The 16,282-nt window shown below is 38.6% G+C and overlaps 7 non-coding genes across 7 annotated transcripts; all 7 read left to right on the top strand.

Annotated features, from left to right (window-relative positions):
- Positions 1-10,303: 10,303 nt before the first annotated feature.
- LOC121961669 lies at positions 10,304-10,424 on the top strand. The gene has a single exon (XR_006107075.1). It is a non-coding gene; the product is annotated as a 5S ribosomal RNA (ribosomal RNA).
- A 500-nt stretch (positions 10,425-10,924) lies between these two features.
- On the top strand, positions 10,925-11,043 carry LOC121961576. Its single transcript, XR_006107055.1, has one exon. It is a non-coding gene; the product is annotated as a 5S ribosomal RNA (ribosomal RNA).
- A 494-nt stretch (positions 11,044-11,537) lies between these two features.
- On the top strand, positions 11,538-11,655 carry LOC121961582. Its single transcript, XR_006107056.1, has one exon. It is a non-coding gene; the product is annotated as a 5S ribosomal RNA (ribosomal RNA).
- A 467-nt stretch (positions 11,656-12,122) lies between these two features.
- On the top strand, positions 12,123-12,241 carry LOC121961638. The gene has a single exon (XR_006107067.1). It is a non-coding gene; the product is annotated as a 5S ribosomal RNA (ribosomal RNA).
- A 496-nt stretch (positions 12,242-12,737) lies between these two features.
- Positions 12,738-12,853, top strand: LOC121961586. Its single transcript, XR_006107057.1, has one exon. It is a non-coding gene; the product is annotated as a 5S ribosomal RNA (ribosomal RNA).
- Positions 12,854-14,554: 1,701 nt separating this feature from the next.
- Positions 14,555-14,673, top strand: LOC121961663. Its single transcript, XR_006107074.1, has one exon. It is a non-coding gene; the product is annotated as a 5S ribosomal RNA (ribosomal RNA).
- An 858-nt stretch (positions 14,674-15,531) lies between these two features.
- Positions 15,532-15,650, top strand: LOC121961658. The gene has a single exon (XR_006107071.1). It is a non-coding gene; the product is annotated as a 5S ribosomal RNA (ribosomal RNA).
- The last annotated feature ends 632 nt before the right edge of the window (positions 15,651-16,282 follow it).

A 16,282-nucleotide genomic window follows, 5' to 3' on the forward strand; every position in this document is an offset into this window, starting at 1 on the left:
AGTTCTCAATGATTCACACTGATATTTCAGAAAATGTTGGGATATTTTTTAATTTTTATTGTTAATGTTTTTGTCTTTTATTAGTCTACTGGCTCTCACTTATGCAGGTTGTTTGACGTCTGCTCAAACAATGAATCCAGCATCTGATGATGAAACAGGAAAATCTAAATTTTATCCAGCGCATTAAAATGCTGAGATGCTTCGACGTGAATGTTTATAAGCGCTGACTTGAAGAGTTAATTGAGCGCAGTTGGGTCATTAAAGGAAACTGTGACGACCTAATTTACAAGCTAGTCGACCAGTACTGTGTGGATCTCTGGTGGATAAACCTAAGACTAACCTAAGATAACAAAAGATTAATATCAGCAAGTGTAGAAAAGTCATCTACAGCTGCAACAATACTGTACCTAAATACAAAACTTTCTTTGTTTTGTTGACAAACATTAAAATGCATTTAAACCAAACAATATATATATAGGGCTTTTTTCACCTTTATTTGATAGGACAGAATTTATGAAAGTGAAAGTGGGAGAGAGAGAGGAGATGACATGCAGCAAAGGGCTGAGGCTGGAGTTGAACCAACAACCACTGCAGTGTGGACTCAGTCCCTGTACATAGTGCCTGTTCAATCCACTAAGCCACCAACACCCCACAATGTATTTTGTAATAAAATATATCCTTGACCCGCAGGGTGTGTCTTGCCTATAGTCTAAAGCAGGTAATCAACAGGCTTATATATATATTTTTTAAAATTGATACTGGCTTAATGTTTGAATAAAAATATATATTATTATACAGACATATTCAGTTCTTCCAACTGAAAATTTACTGTAGCACCACCCACTTAATGGACTTCATGGATAATACTGATAGATCCCCGAGAGCAGAAGTACATTGTTCATCCTATCCAACACATTCATATTGTTTGATGCAATGATCATCACTGTTTCTCAGGATCACTAGCAGGACGCTAGGTTTTTACACACATAAATTACTGTATTTTTTTTCATTCGCCAGGTGTGACTACTAGCAGCCCTTGTGCTTTCAGTCCTGTGACTCCTCGAAAACAAACATCAGGTAACAAAACTAAATAATTATTTTTTTATTAGCGCATGAAAATGCTGAGATGCTTTGATGGGAATGTTTATAAGCATGAGAGTGGAAAGGAAGGGTATTTTTATGGAATGACACAGTTTACATGCAGGGTGACCAGTGCTGTAGGGGCCTCTGGTGGATCAACAAGATAACACAAGATTAATATCAGCAAGCCGAGACAAGACATCTACAGCTGTGATAATACTGTATATAAATACACAACTTATTATGTTTTGTTGGCAAACATTAAAATACATTTAACAAAGTAATAGATTTGTTCATAAAATATATTTTTGACAAGCAGGGTGTGCCTTGCAAATAGTTTAAAGCAGGTCATTAATCAAAAAGCTGACTATTGACACTGGCTTGATGTTTAAAGAAATTATATGGTGCAAGTCTTGTGATACAACATTTACTGTAGCACCACCCACATAATAAACTTCATGGATAATTCTGGTAGATCCCAGAGAGCAGAAGTACATTGTTCAGAGCAATGAACATTACTGTTTCTCAGGATCACTAGCAGGACACTAGGTTTTAGTCTTGTTGTTAGTGTGTTTGCTGCGTCCCATTGTGGTGGTTGTGCAGATGGATTTGTCTTCAGTCCTTTATGTTAACACTGCACAGCAGGCACGTCTTAATATCCTCTTCTCATAATGCAGAGACAACAACAGTGATTGGAGCAGTTGTGACTGTGGGAGTCCTTTTGCTTGGATTTGCACTTCTCTTCATTCAAAGCAGGATTGGTAAGAATCATAATATATTAACCTCAACAAACTTTACTGAGTTCTCATTCTTAAACCTAGCACAGCCCCCATAAACTTCCCATACAGACAATATGCAGTGCAATGCCGGGGGCCCCTTATAACTACTGTGTGACAGGTGGATACTGTTAGTTAGGGCAGTCCCATAGTTAGCTGTAACTGTCATAAATACAATGTGTAGCCATCAGCGAAACTGCCAGGGCCTCGACGGGCTTCCTCACCTTGGGCTGCCGAAAATACAGGGTCTCCATTTAACAAATGTTTCATGTAGTTTCACATTTGTTTCAAATGAAGACATTAGATTAGTTAGTTTGTTGATGAATGACTACTACATTTAGTAACTTTGTTTCATTAGAGATAATGTTCCTGATATCGACAATTAATTGTTTTTTTTTTTTTTTCATTTTCTAGAAAAAAGCGTTTCCAAGGGGTAAGTTTTTTTTCAAATTTTATTAGGTAAACATTAATGAGTGCCACTATGTGTTTTGTTTTCCATCAATGCATTGGTTTACAGTCATTCAGTCTGCCAGCTGCTCAGGACGACACCACAGTTGTCCTCTGAGCTGCTCTGTAGACACACTCAGCTGGCACAAGTGATGCCTTGCTCACGGGCACTTGGCAACAAGGTTCTTTGAAGGGGCTTTCAAAAAACAGCAGCAACCAAATAAACAAACAAAACCAGCAGTGATAATTCAGCAAATCTAACAAACCTAGCACATAAAAACGTTTTTTTTTAAAAATGAAAGCATAAAGAAATATGGATGATAGACTAGGTTGCTGTTAAGTTGACAAATTCATAAAACTTGAACCATAAACAGTGAGGAGGTTGACTTAGTGAAGAAAGCTGCTGCAGCAAGTAGATGTGACATTAAGGAATTGGCAGGGTAACAGTAACAACTCTGAATATTTGGGAAGAGTAATACTTAATATTGATTTAGAAATGCATACTGAGCTGTTGGTTACCTCTGTTATAAAAACACATAATTTGCAAAACCTTTTTTCCCCATTTAGCCCAATAGCAAACTTCACTTGTTTGCAGGATGATTATGATGACACCTACAGTATCGCTACGTATCGAGGCAACATTGGTGAGCTTCTCCTCTCTTCCTGAATGTGGTATGAGGTTAATAGACGTGTTGAGTCGCCACGTAGTGGTGCAAGGCCAGAATTTGAACAGACATAAATTAGAAAGCATTTATAACAGATATGAAAATGTGTATTCTCATAAGTGGAAAAGTTGTTATTGTGGCATGAAAGAAACTGAACATCTACAACTTTCATAAGTTAATAAATGTATAATGCTGGTAAACAGTTAGACTTCACTGGGGCCAGTTAAGTCATGTGCTTCTTTCTCTACATAGACTGATGTCAGCAGCACCTCACGAAAGCCAGTTACAGCAGCCCTGAGAGACTCTGTGTACAGACAGCGCTTCAGAGTCAATTTGAAATCCAAACACTGTTTTTTCTTTTTTCTTTTCTGCTTTTTTTCCACTTTGCTCTCTTATGCACAGATCCATTTATGTTAATGTAATTTACATTGCCAATAGCAGACATTATAATGGTGTAATGGTTTAATTACTCCTTGTTGACTTGACAGAAACATAAGTTTGGTGAAAAGATAACATGTCACATGTTGTAATGGTTTAAAGGTAAAAAATTATTACACACAACTATTAAAATTCACATTTATTTCAAAATTTTAAGTTCAGGTTGATATTTATTCATATAGCAATTTAAAAACAAAACTTGTTTGTACTAAAGTGTTATACACAAGAGGAGTGATTCACACACATGCACAAAATTCACTCAACACGTACACAGAGAATACAGTAAAAAAACACAAAATGCACAAAAATGCAGTGAGAATTAAAACCATCGAAGAGACCAAATCAATTACAACTGTATACAAAAACAAAATACTCAAGATGACTTAACTATTAATCACACAAATTAATCTCATAAACACACACACACACACACACACACACACACACACACACACATATGTACACACGCGCAGACGCACGAACACAAAAAAATTTAACAATCAGTTACATATAAATAAAAAAAAAAACACACACACACACACACACACACACACACACACACACGGACAGGGTAATCTCACTGAGACATGGGGTCTCATTCTCATGAGAGAACTGGTCAAAAACGGATATCTCTTTTTAGCGATGAGCCTCCAGTGTGGTAGAGTTGTTTTGAATATGACACACAGTCTAAGTACTTTAAAAATTACATCAAGCGTGTTTCTGTGGCTTGTCTGTTAATGTAATTCACGTCTGATGCTCGCTTTGGTTTTCTTGAGATCATGTTTCACAAAATAACACTTGACACACAAGTGTCCTCTAGACAGTCTCAGTATTCAGCTACATCATGACTGGACGTCTGCTTTTTTTCATCCTCATGTGTAAGTAAAACCTATGTTTATTCATTACGAATTTAGATTTTTAAAAATGAATGCAGGTTCACACTTGCAAACATAAAAAATATGTGTAATATCAGTCCATACGTATCAGCATGTTATACCATCTTGATCTTGATAATTCCTAAACATTAAGTGGAGTTTTAATCTTTCTACATGTTGTTTAAGTCAGTGACGACTTGCTACTATTATGTCTATTCATCTTGTTAACACATTATATTTCCAACAGATTTCCTTCATGAGATTCAAGCACAAGGTCAGTCTCTGATCTTTTATCTCACATGTCCACCTGTACTATGGCAAATTATAGCCTGTTATGAGTTTGGCTACATTTACACATGGTTTGGTTGTGTAATTTCCAACTTCCACAATTTCTCATTGTCTTAAAATGTTTAACTCTCTAATATTTCATATTACATATGTTCAAACTTTCAGCTTATCATCCACCTAAACTGACAGTGAATCCAGCAGTGATCACACAGGCAGATTCAGTCACTCTGAGCTGTCAGCCTCCGTCAGACGTTTCTGTGTCTCAGTGTTATTTCTACACTTTAAGTGGAGGAACTGTCCGAATCTTCTCATGTATGACGACACTGACAGGAACGGAGCTGCTGAAGTGGGCACATCAGAGATCACCTGCTGAGGTTAAAGTGAAATGTTTTTACATGAAAAGGTCTCGATCTGCTGACAGTAACACATTTTTCATCAGTGTACGAAGTGAGTAAACACTGCTGCTATGGACTTTTAACAACACACTAAAGAATGAGCACAAAAAACATATCCTAACATGCTGGTTACCTTCAAGATTTTCAGTGTTTTGAAATAAAATGTTGATGCAAAGAGTGATGCAAATACACAGTTGTCCACATATGACAGTGACAAGTCCAAAGCCATCTTCTTTTATCGCAGATATTGTGGAAGAAGAGTTGGGTGTGACGCTGACTACACCAACAGTTATGATGACCACAGGTAAGACATGTTATACATTTGAATAGAAATCCAGAACATTATCACACGTAAATTACTGTATTTTTTTTCATTTGCCAGGTGTGACTACTACCAGCCCTCATGCTTTCAGTCCTGTGACTCCTCCAAAACAAACATCAGGTAACAAAATTTAAATAATTATTTTTTTATTAGTGCATGAAAAATGTTGAGATGCTTTGATGGGAATGTTTATAAGGATGAGTGTGGAAAGGAAGAGTATTTTGATGCATACGCATACTGACGAGCTGATTGAACAGAGCTGGTTCTTTAAAGACAACTAGAATGACACAGTTTACATGCAGGGCGACCAGAACTGTCGGGGCCTCTGGTGGATCAACAATAACACAAGATTAATATCAGCAAGCTTATAAAAGACATCTACAGCTGTGATAATACTGTACCTAAATACACAGCTTATTATGTTTTGTTGGCAAACATTAAACTGCAGTTAACAAAGTAATAGATTTGTTCAGAAAATATATTTTTGACAAGCAGGGTGTGCCTGGCAAATAGTTTAAAACAGGTCATTACATAAATAGAACACTGCTGCTATGGACTTTTAACAACACGCTAAAGAATGACAGCAACAAACAACACATCCTAACGTGCAGGTTATCTTCAAGACGATTTTCAGTGTTTTGAAATAATTTTTTTTTTTTAATATATTCAGTTTTCACTTATTTAAGCCAACACATTGTTACATTTTCAGCATCTCTTCCATTTAAACTGACGGTGACTCCAGCGGTGATCAATGAGACAGACTCAGTCACTCTGAACTGTCAGACTCCATCATCTGTTTCAGTGTCTCAGTGTTATTTCTACGCTTTGAGTGGAGGGCCTATGGGAAACTTTCCCTGTCTGCAGACCCTGACAGGAACTGAGCTGCTGAAGATGGCACGTCAGAGTTTACCTGCTGAGGTTAAAGTGACGTGTTATTACGCCATAAAGTTTGGAGAGATTAATTATTTATCGGCACACAGTGAAATATCGTCCATCACAATACACAGTGAGTGTTGCTCTTATCTTTATGTATTTATTTAACCTTTATTTAACCAGGTTGGTCCCATTTAGATTAACAATCTCTTTTTCAGGGGAAACCTGGTCAACACAGTCAGCAGTGAAAACACAAAGTTGCAGACAGAGATACACAAGGGGGCCAAAAATACAATCACAAGCATTCAAATTTGCATTAAAAGAGAGCTATCTATGAGTCAAAACAGAACTTTCTAGGAGTCAGCTGTACAACCGGACAGGCTAAATACATCCTATAGAATCTGCTTCTAAGTCTTTCATTTTAGATTTAAATACATTAAACCACACCAGCTCCTTGAGTTTCAAGTCATTCTGCAACAAATTCCAGCCTGCTACTGCTATTAATAGTTTTCCATTCAAGAAAAGCGCTGAGTAAATATATTTCAGGCGTATTTAGTTTTTAAACGTTACAATTCCAAATAGATAAAATAAATTTACCAACCTCTATTTCCATTGAAATGCCATCGGCTTAGCATTCGCTGTTAAATATATATTTAATTGTACACACTGAATATCAGTCAACCTCCATCTTCTTTTATTATTTCTGGATATTACAGAAAAAGAATCAACCACAATAACGACAACATTTAGAACGACCACAGGTAGGACATTTTATACATTCAGGTGATCGTCAAGAACATTATTACAACAGTACTTCAGGATTATTATGAGTATTAGTTTGAAAATTTTGAAAGGCTTTTGTCATTTCATTGAACAGGTCTGACTGACGGCACGTCCCAGGCTTCCACTCTGGTAACTCATATGAAAAAAACATCAGGTAACAACAATAACACTAGTGTGACATAAGTTATTCGCAAATATAAAGATTATACATGTTTAAGTGTATTCAATATTTTAAATGCACCTCTGTTGAAACTAGGTGTGACTGCTGGGACGCCAAGTAACACTGACAGTTCCTCCTCTGCACCCGTGAAAACAGCATCAGGTGACGTAATTATTCCACATAGTGACTTTTTAGAAAACATTGATAAAGGCCTATGAACATGTCTGGACTAAAGATTCTTATTATCGCATCAAATGCATGTTTTTTAGAGTGATGATATGGCTGACACTAAACATACTGCACCATATTCATATTTTTAAATACAAAAACATGCTATCAGGTGGTATATAAGTTTTTGTTTTGGAAATTGTTCACATTTTACAACATGCGCACTTTAGCTGTACAAATTTTACACCCAAGTTGCAGTTAAATTTTATGCTCTCACATTTATATGCAGACATTGCATGTTGCTGTTATGGAAGTAGTACATTTTGAATTATTTTAATTCTTAAAATGTCCTCAGCTTTGATTCAGTGATTAAATTACGTTTACAACCTTTATATCAGTATCAAGGTAATATTTTGCTTTCCAATTTATGACCTATATGTGGTGTGTACTGGTACTGGAAATACTGTAGTTATGCACAGGACATGCCTTTCCATTATTTCGTTAATATTGTGAGAAGCAAGACTGACTCGTTTATTGTTTCATTTGTTTTAAAGCAGAAACATGGAAGTTTATAGTAGTAGTGACTGGTTGTGGAGCAACTGTGGGCGTAATCTTGCTGGTTTTTACGGTTTTCTGGAACCAAAGAAGAACTGGTGAGAAATATGCAAAATTTCTTCTGTAATAAAATGAGAATATGCTTATTTCATGGGTGTTTATACTATTATTTAACCAAAATAAAATCTTGGTATTGAGTTAATGAATGAAATGTGAATTATCAGAAGTGGGTGGGGGTAACTAGAAGTTATTTGAGACTGAAATTTATATGTGTTGATCAGAAGTTGCTATAATTATTATTTTTTTGGAGAACTACTTACAGGACAATCTCAGGATTGAGCTTCAGATCATTTCTGAAGGAGAAGAGTAAGGTATTGAACACAGTTACCCAAAATAAGAATTTCTTTTCATCAAGAGTGAAGTATAGTGTAAAGTATAGTATATCTGTACCAAATATATATACTTTGTCAGTTTGTCACCGATTATTAAATATATGTAAGCACCAGCATTGCATTTTCACAATCATTGCATCTCAAGATTTACTGATTGAGAGGGTTATAAGAACAGCCAAAAGATATAAGCAAAGAAAAGCTTCACTTAAGTCAAAAACACGAGGAATTGCCTATTTATTTCCAAAAAGCAGTTAGAAAGTAACATCTTTAAAAAATAGATTTAATTTTAGTTTAACAACAGCACTAAGACTACAGCACACGAGGAGGAGGTTGTTGAAAGGAGCAGCATCAGCAGACATCATTGTTTGTTAAGATCACACACCTGTCACACAGTCTAGCTTGGTTCTTAAAAAAAGATTTGCAATTTCCTGATTAAAATGTCACAGTGCAGCTTCACATTTGTTCTGCTCAGCTGAATTCACATAGCTACAGCTACTAAAATAACAATTGTGGAAATTGTCATCTTGCACAGAACAGATACACAAGACCTGCATCTAAAACTGAAATAAAAACCTCATGCGTGTGGGAGACCACTGCACTAACACAAAAATAACCTCCTTTGCTCTGGTCTGACTTTTTTTCTCATGTAAAATGTTGTATGTGAAAAGGTGGTTAAGAATTGTTCTCTTATTTGTGAAAATGAGAGTGTAGTGCTGTCTGAGTTCATTATGACCGTTGAATTCTTGATTCCAGGCAGTGGGACTAAAGACTTATATTCATCCATTTTAGAGAAATATATATGTGATATACAGACTTTACAATCATCTTACTTTGTGTCTTTCAGATTCTGAGGAAGTGAGAAGACAAGAGCATCAAAATGAGAATGTAAGTGTGACATGAAAGACAATATTAAATACATTTTGTATTTATAACTAATTTATTCTAAGTTATTTTTTGTGTTGTGTAAAGAGAGACAAGCGAGGTAAAAAATTCAGTCTATGGTCTAAGCAACTGTGTTTTTACTGTGTATATGACAATAAACTTCTTATCTTATATATATTAGTGAATGCTGGATTCTTTCTTTTCCCAGTTTGACACATACCATTTGTACGCCACCATCGCTGAGGAACCAGTTGCATCAGACCTGAATCGTGTAATGTACAGCACAGTGCAGAAAAACTGAAACCATTTTATACTGGATAGAGGAAGAGAGGCAGACAGCTTAAAGAACTGTTACTGAAATGTAAAGCTTGTGTTTGAAGTTGGTTGGTATAATTTAGACTGATGTAAGACAATGGTGGTGTATTTTTCTTAGATCAACCAAAAAACTGTATGAGATTAAACCAAACTCTACCAAAGTTTTAGTAGTTTTACAACCAGATGCACGTTTTACTAATATATAGCTAAATCAAAATTTCAGCTTACTCCTGTTTGTACTTTTTGTTTTGTTTTATAATACGTTTGTGATCTTGTGAAAAACACTTTGCGTGATTTTTTTTCATATTTGGCACAAAGGTACACTTGGTCTGGATGGACCTTTTTTGCGGCAGCGATATTAACTTGACAGTGATGTATTAAAGTGTTCCTGTGAGAGTGACAGCGAGCAAGCATGCACATACCTGGACACTGAAATCAGCCAGCAGCTAAATGGAATTCAGCCATCATTCATTTCATTCAAAGTTCATGTTCAAGTTTTACAACCAGATACAGTTTTATAAAAATGACACTTTGCTCCTGTTTGTAATTTTTATTTTCTGTATGTGTTTTAAAAATGGAGATCTTACTGCAGCTGTGAATACATTATATATACTTTAGCCCACCACACATTTTACAGCACACGTACACACACACACACACACACACACACACACACACACACACACACATACAGAGAGACAGAGACAGAGAAAGAAAGAGAGGGGAGAGACACACAAGAGTAGAATAAAACAAGGGGTAAATAAAGGAAAATATATCTTTGTATTTTCATCAGCTTTCTCAGACATGATGTTAACAGTATGACAGTCAATGTGATCGCCTTGACAAATTAGGGGCCACAATGTGTATTAACCCTTTGTTTATCATTTGTGCTTACGGCCATACCACCCTGAACACGCCCGATCTCGAGTCCGATCTCGGAAGCTAAGCAGGGTCGGGCCAGGTCAGTACTTGGATGGGAGACCGCCTGGGAATACCTGGTGCTGTAAGCTTTTTAGTTCTGGCTTTTCACCGGCAGAGGGTGCTGCTGCTTTCCCAGTGGACACAGAACAGATAAAAAAAAACAAAAAAAAAAAAAAAACAATGTGACGAGTAGGCCGCAGAATGACCACCAACAAAATCAATGGGTCAGCGTACGCCGATTCACAGTGGAAAATTCAAAACTTTTAAAAGTAAACTACAGGAATGAAATCAGCTTCAGCTTTGGGACCTCAGACCAGGGCAGACTCCTGCCGCGTAGTTTTTGGCCGCAAGGCACTGGACACGTTTAAATGCTTAAAACAAGCCTTATCGCGCTACACTGGCAGCGTGACTGGTTTTTGTTGTTGATATTTTAATGACAGCGTGACGTGCTATTTAGCCTCACAGTGCTATTCTCTAGTATTTGCTTACACTTCCAAACAAACATGACAAACTTTGGCCACAGAGCTCACAATTTGGAAGTCGGTTGTCCCGTCCATCTGTAAATAGCTTGTGTGTCACTCGTTCAGTCGCTTACGGCCATACCACCCTGAACACGCCCGATCTCGTCCGATCTCGGAAGCTAAGCAGGGTCGGGCCAGGTCAGTACTTGGATGGGAGACCGCCTGGGAATACCTGGTGCTGTAAGCTTTTTAGTTCTGGCTTTTCACCGGCAGAGGGTGCTGCTGCCGCTTTCCCAGTGGACACAGAACAGATAAAAAAAACAACAAAAAAAAAAAAACAATGTGACGAGTAGGCCGCAGAATGACCACCAACAAAATCAATGGGTCAGCGTACGCCGATTCACAGTGGAAAATTCAAAACTTTTAAAAGTACAAATGAAATCAGCTTCAGCTTTGGGACCTCAGACCAATAAAATCAGCTTCAGCTTTGGGACCTCAGACCAGGGCAGACTCCTGCCGCGTAGTTTGGCCGCAAGGCACTGGACACGTTTAAATGCTTAAAACAAGCCTTATCGCGCTACACTGGCAGCGTGACGTGCGTCTGTTGGGTTTAGCCTCACAGTGCTATTCTCTAGTATTTTACACTTCCAAACAAACATGACAAACTTTGGCCACAGAGCTCACAATTTGGAAGTCGGTTCCCGTCCATCTGTAAATAGCTTGTGTGTCACTCATTCTGTCGCTTACGGCCATACCACCCTGAACACGCCCGATCTCGTCCGATCTCGGAAGCTAAGCAGGGTCGGGCCAGGTCAGTACTTGGATGGGAGACCGCCTGGGAATACCTGTGCTGTAAGCTTTTTAGTTCTGGCTTTTCACCGGCAGAGGGTGCTGCTGCCGCTTTCCCAGTGGACACAGAACAGATAAAAAAAAACAACAAAAAAAAAAAAAACAATGTGACGAGTAGGCCGCAGAATGACCACCAACAAAATCAATGGGTCAGCGTACGCCGATTCACAGTGGAAAATTCAAAACTTTTAAAAGTAAACTACAGGAAAATCAGCTTCAGCTTTGGACCAGGGCAGACTTTGCCGCGCCGCGTAGTTTGGCCGCAAGGCACTGGACACGTTTAAATGCTTAAAACAAGCCTTATCGCGCTACACTGGCAGCGTGACGTGCGTCTGTTGGGTTTAGCCTCACAGTGCTATTCTCTAGTATTTGCTTACACTTCCAAACAAACATGACAAACTTTGGCCACAGAGCTCACAATTTGGAAGTCGGTTGTCCCGTCCATCTGTAAATAGCTTGTGTGTCACTCGTTCACTCGCTTACGGCCATACCACCCTGAACACGCCCGATCTCGTCCGATCTCGGAAGCTAAGCAGGGTCGGGCCAGGTCAGTACTTGGATGGGAGACCGCCTGGGAATACCTGGTGCTGTAAGCTTTTTAGTTCTGGCTTTTCACCGGCAGAGGGTGCTGCTGCCGCTTTCCCAGTGGACACAGAACAGATAAAAAAAAACAACAAAAAAAAAAAACAATGTGACGAGTAGGCCGCAGAATGACCACCAACAAAATCAATGGGTCAGCGTACGCCGATTCACAGTGGAAAATTCAAATTTTTTCAAATTCAATAACTTTTAAAATGACACTGTAAACTACAGGAATGAAATCAGCTTCAGCTTTGGGACCTCAGACCAGGGCAGACTCCTGCCGCGTAGTTTGGCCGCAAGGCACTGGACACGTTTAAATGCTTAAAACAAGCCTTATCGCGCTACACTGGCAGCGTGACGTGCGTCTGTTGGGTTTAGCCTCACAGTGCTATTCTCTAGTATTTGCTTACACTTCCAAACAAACATGACAAACTTTGGCCACAGAGCTCACAATTTGGAAGTCGGTTGTCCCGTCCATCTGTAAATAGCTTGTGTGTCACTCGTTCTGTCGCTTACGGCCATACCACCCTGAACGCCCGATCTCGTCCGATCTCGGAGCTAAGCAGGGTCGGGCCAGGTCAGTACTTGGATGGGAGACCGCCTGGGAATACCTGGTGCTGTAAGCTTTTTAGTTCTGGCTTTTCACCGGCAGAGGGTGCTGCTGCCGCTTTCCCAGTGGACACAGAACAGATAAAAATGAGGGTGCTGCTGCCGCTTTCAACAAAAAAAAAAAAACAATGTGACGAGTAGGCCGCAGAATGACCACCAACAAAATCAATGGGTCAGCGTACGCCGATTCAGTGGAAAATTCAAAACTTTTAAAAGTAAACTACAGGAATGAAATCAGCTTCAGCTTTGGGACCTCAGACCAGGGCAGACTCCTGCCGCGTAGTTTGGCCGCAAGGCACTGGACACGTTTAAATGCTTAAAACAAGCCTTATCGCGCTACACTGGCAGCGTGACGTGCGTCTGTTGGGTTTAGCCTCACAGTGCTATTCTCTAGTATTTGCTTACACTTCCAAACAAACATGACAAACTTTGGCCACAGAGCTCACAATTTGGAAGTCGGTTGTCCCGTCCATCTGTAAATAGCTTGTGTGTCACTCATTCTGTCGCTTACGGCCATACCACCCTGAACACGCCCGATCTCGTCCGATCTCGGAAGCTAAGCAGGGTCGGGCCAGGTCAGTACTTGTGATCGCGGAGACCGCCTGGGGCCAATACCTGGTATGGGAACCGCCTGGGAATACCTGTGCTGTTTTTTTTAGTTCTGGCTTTTCACCGGCAGAGGGTGCTGCTGCCGCTTTCCCAGTGGACACAGAACAGATAAAAAAAAAAACAACAAAAAAAAAAAAAAAAATGTGACGAGTAGGCCGCAGAATGACCACCAACAAAATCAATGGGTCAGCGTACGCCGATTCACAGTGGAAAATTTCAAAACTTTTAAAAGTAAACTACAGGAATGAAATCAGCTTCAGCTTTGGGACCTCAGACCAGGGCAGACTCCTGCCGCGTAGTTTGGCCGCAAGGCACTGGACACGTTTAAATGCTTAAAACAAGCCTTATCGCGCTACACTGGCAGCGTGACGTGCGTCTGTTGGGTTTAGCCTCACAGTGCTATTCTCTAGTATTTGCTTACACTTCCAAACAAACATGACAAACTTTGGCCACAGAGCTCACAATTTGGAAGTCGGTTTTCCCGTCCATCTGTAAATAGCTTGTGTGTCACTCATTCACTCGCTTACGGCCATACCACCCTGAACACGCCCCCGATCTCGTCCGATCTCGGAATATGAAATACAACAGTATGACTTTTTTTATCTACCATACAATGCCTTTTTTATACAATGTTTTATGGCATACCATGCTATGACCTTTTATGCTATTTTGGATGACACACTATAGCCTACTATGACATTTATGTCATTTTTCATTTCATAGTATACAATGACATTTTTTTTATACAAAGTTTATGACATACAACAGTAAGCTATATGATGACATTTTTTTGGCTCTCTATATTTTTTTTTATGAAACACTAAATGACATACTAAACTATGAGTTTTTATTTAATGCTATACTGTGTTATTTGTTTCCAGCATATTACATATGAGTTTTTGTTGTTGATATTTTAATGACATTCTGTAGATCCTATGCCTTTCTTTTATGGTGTTTTTTATAGGGCACTGTATCTTTTAGTAAACTTCATTGTTGGTTGTGGTCTTTTCCTGGGATTTGTATGAAAGTTATAGCTATATCAACATGTCTGAGAGCTGTCAGTGGTGTTTGAAGCAAGTATAAATAGCGTGTGTCCGTGTTGTTCTCTCGCTTACGGCCATACCACTCTGAACACGCCCGATCTCGTCTGATCTCGGAAGCTAAGCAGGGTCGGGCCGGGTCAGTACTTGGATGGGAGACCGCCTGGGAATACCCGGTGCTGTAAGCTTTTTCCCTCATCCTTCATCAGCAGAGGGTGCTGCTGCTTCCTCAGTGGAGACAGGACTTTGAAAAACAGCAGTAGCAAAAAATACAAATCTTGTGATCAGCAGCTGCACAGCTCGCTCTGTCACTGGTCAGTCCACAGAAATAGCTTATACAATAACATTTTTTTGCTATGACAAACTATATAATTGATTTTTTTGTGGGACACCATACAAGGATTTTTTAAATGATTTTTAAAAAAAATTGTATACCACAATGACTTTTCCTTTTTTCATTTATAAAACAATGTTTATGAGTAACTACATGGCATACTGTACTATAACTTTGTCATTGCATACTATACTAAGACATCGTTTAATAAAGAACATATGAAATACAACAGTATGACTTTTTTTTATCTACCATACAATGCATTTTTAATACAATGTTTTATGGCATACCATGCTATGACCTTTTATGCTATTTTTCATTTCATAGTATACAATGACATTTTTTTATACAAAGTTTTATGACATACAACAGTAAGCTATATGATGACATTTTTTGGCTCTCTATATTTTTTAATCACACACTAAATGACATACTAAACTATGAGTTTTTATTTAATGCTATACTATGTTATTTGTTTCCAGCATATTACCTATGTATTTTTGTTGTTGTTGATATTTTAATGACATTCTGTAGATCCTATGCCTTTCTTTTATGGTGTTTTTATAGGGCACTACATCTTTTAGTAAACATCATTGTTGGTTGTGGTCTTTTCCTGGGATTTGTATGAAAGTTATAGCTATATCAACATGTCTGAGAGCTGTCAGTGGTGTTTGAACAAGTATAAATAGCGTGTGGTCCGTGTTGTTCTCTCGCTTACGGCCATACCACCCTGAACACGCCCGATCTCGTCTGATCTCGGAAGCTAAGCAGGGTCGGGCCGGGTCAGTACTTGGATGGGAGACCGCCTGGGAATACCCGGTGCTGTAAGCTTTTTCCCTCATCCTTCATCAGCAGATGGTGCTGCTGCTTCCTCAGTGGAGACAGGAGAGTGGGAAAATCCCACGTGGTTATTTATTTCGTTTTTTTTTTTTTTTAAATTTTATTTGGTTGTCCCTGTGTATTGTGCTTTTTTTTCTTCTGTCACTTTCATCTTTCACATTCAATATGTGGTGGGAAAATGTCACTGTTGAGTGTGTAGCGCTACTAATTAATGCAAATGTGGGGCTCTGCTTTCCTTAAATAAGCTCAACATGAAACACAATGTGTATCAGGGTATAGACAGAAAATGTCACTCAGCAGCATTGTGGCTCCCTGATGTGTTTTATAAATACAGAGCAAATACTTATTTGAAGGATCAGTTTATTGTTGAGCTGAATCTTTTCATGGGATTTGATTACTAAATGGTGATTATTAATTGACATTGCAATTTTGGACGACATACTATACTGTGACATTTTTATGATATTTTAGATTACAAACTATGCTGTGACTTTTTAAATGACATTTGAGCCCCTCTCCATTTTCCTGTTAAAGGCATTGACGATTTTTGCTCTCTTTTTTTCATTACTTTCATTTGAATTAAAGGGTGTTTATAGGTACTGTTTAATAGAGAGCAGACTGCC

The sequence above is a fragment of the Plectropomus leopardus genome, chromosome 2 (genome assembly GCF_008729295.1).
Source record: "Plectropomus leopardus isolate mb chromosome 2, YSFRI_Pleo_2.0, whole genome shotgun sequence".
NCBI classification, from domain to species: Eukaryota; Metazoa; Chordata; class Actinopteri; order Perciformes; family Serranidae; genus Plectropomus; species Plectropomus leopardus.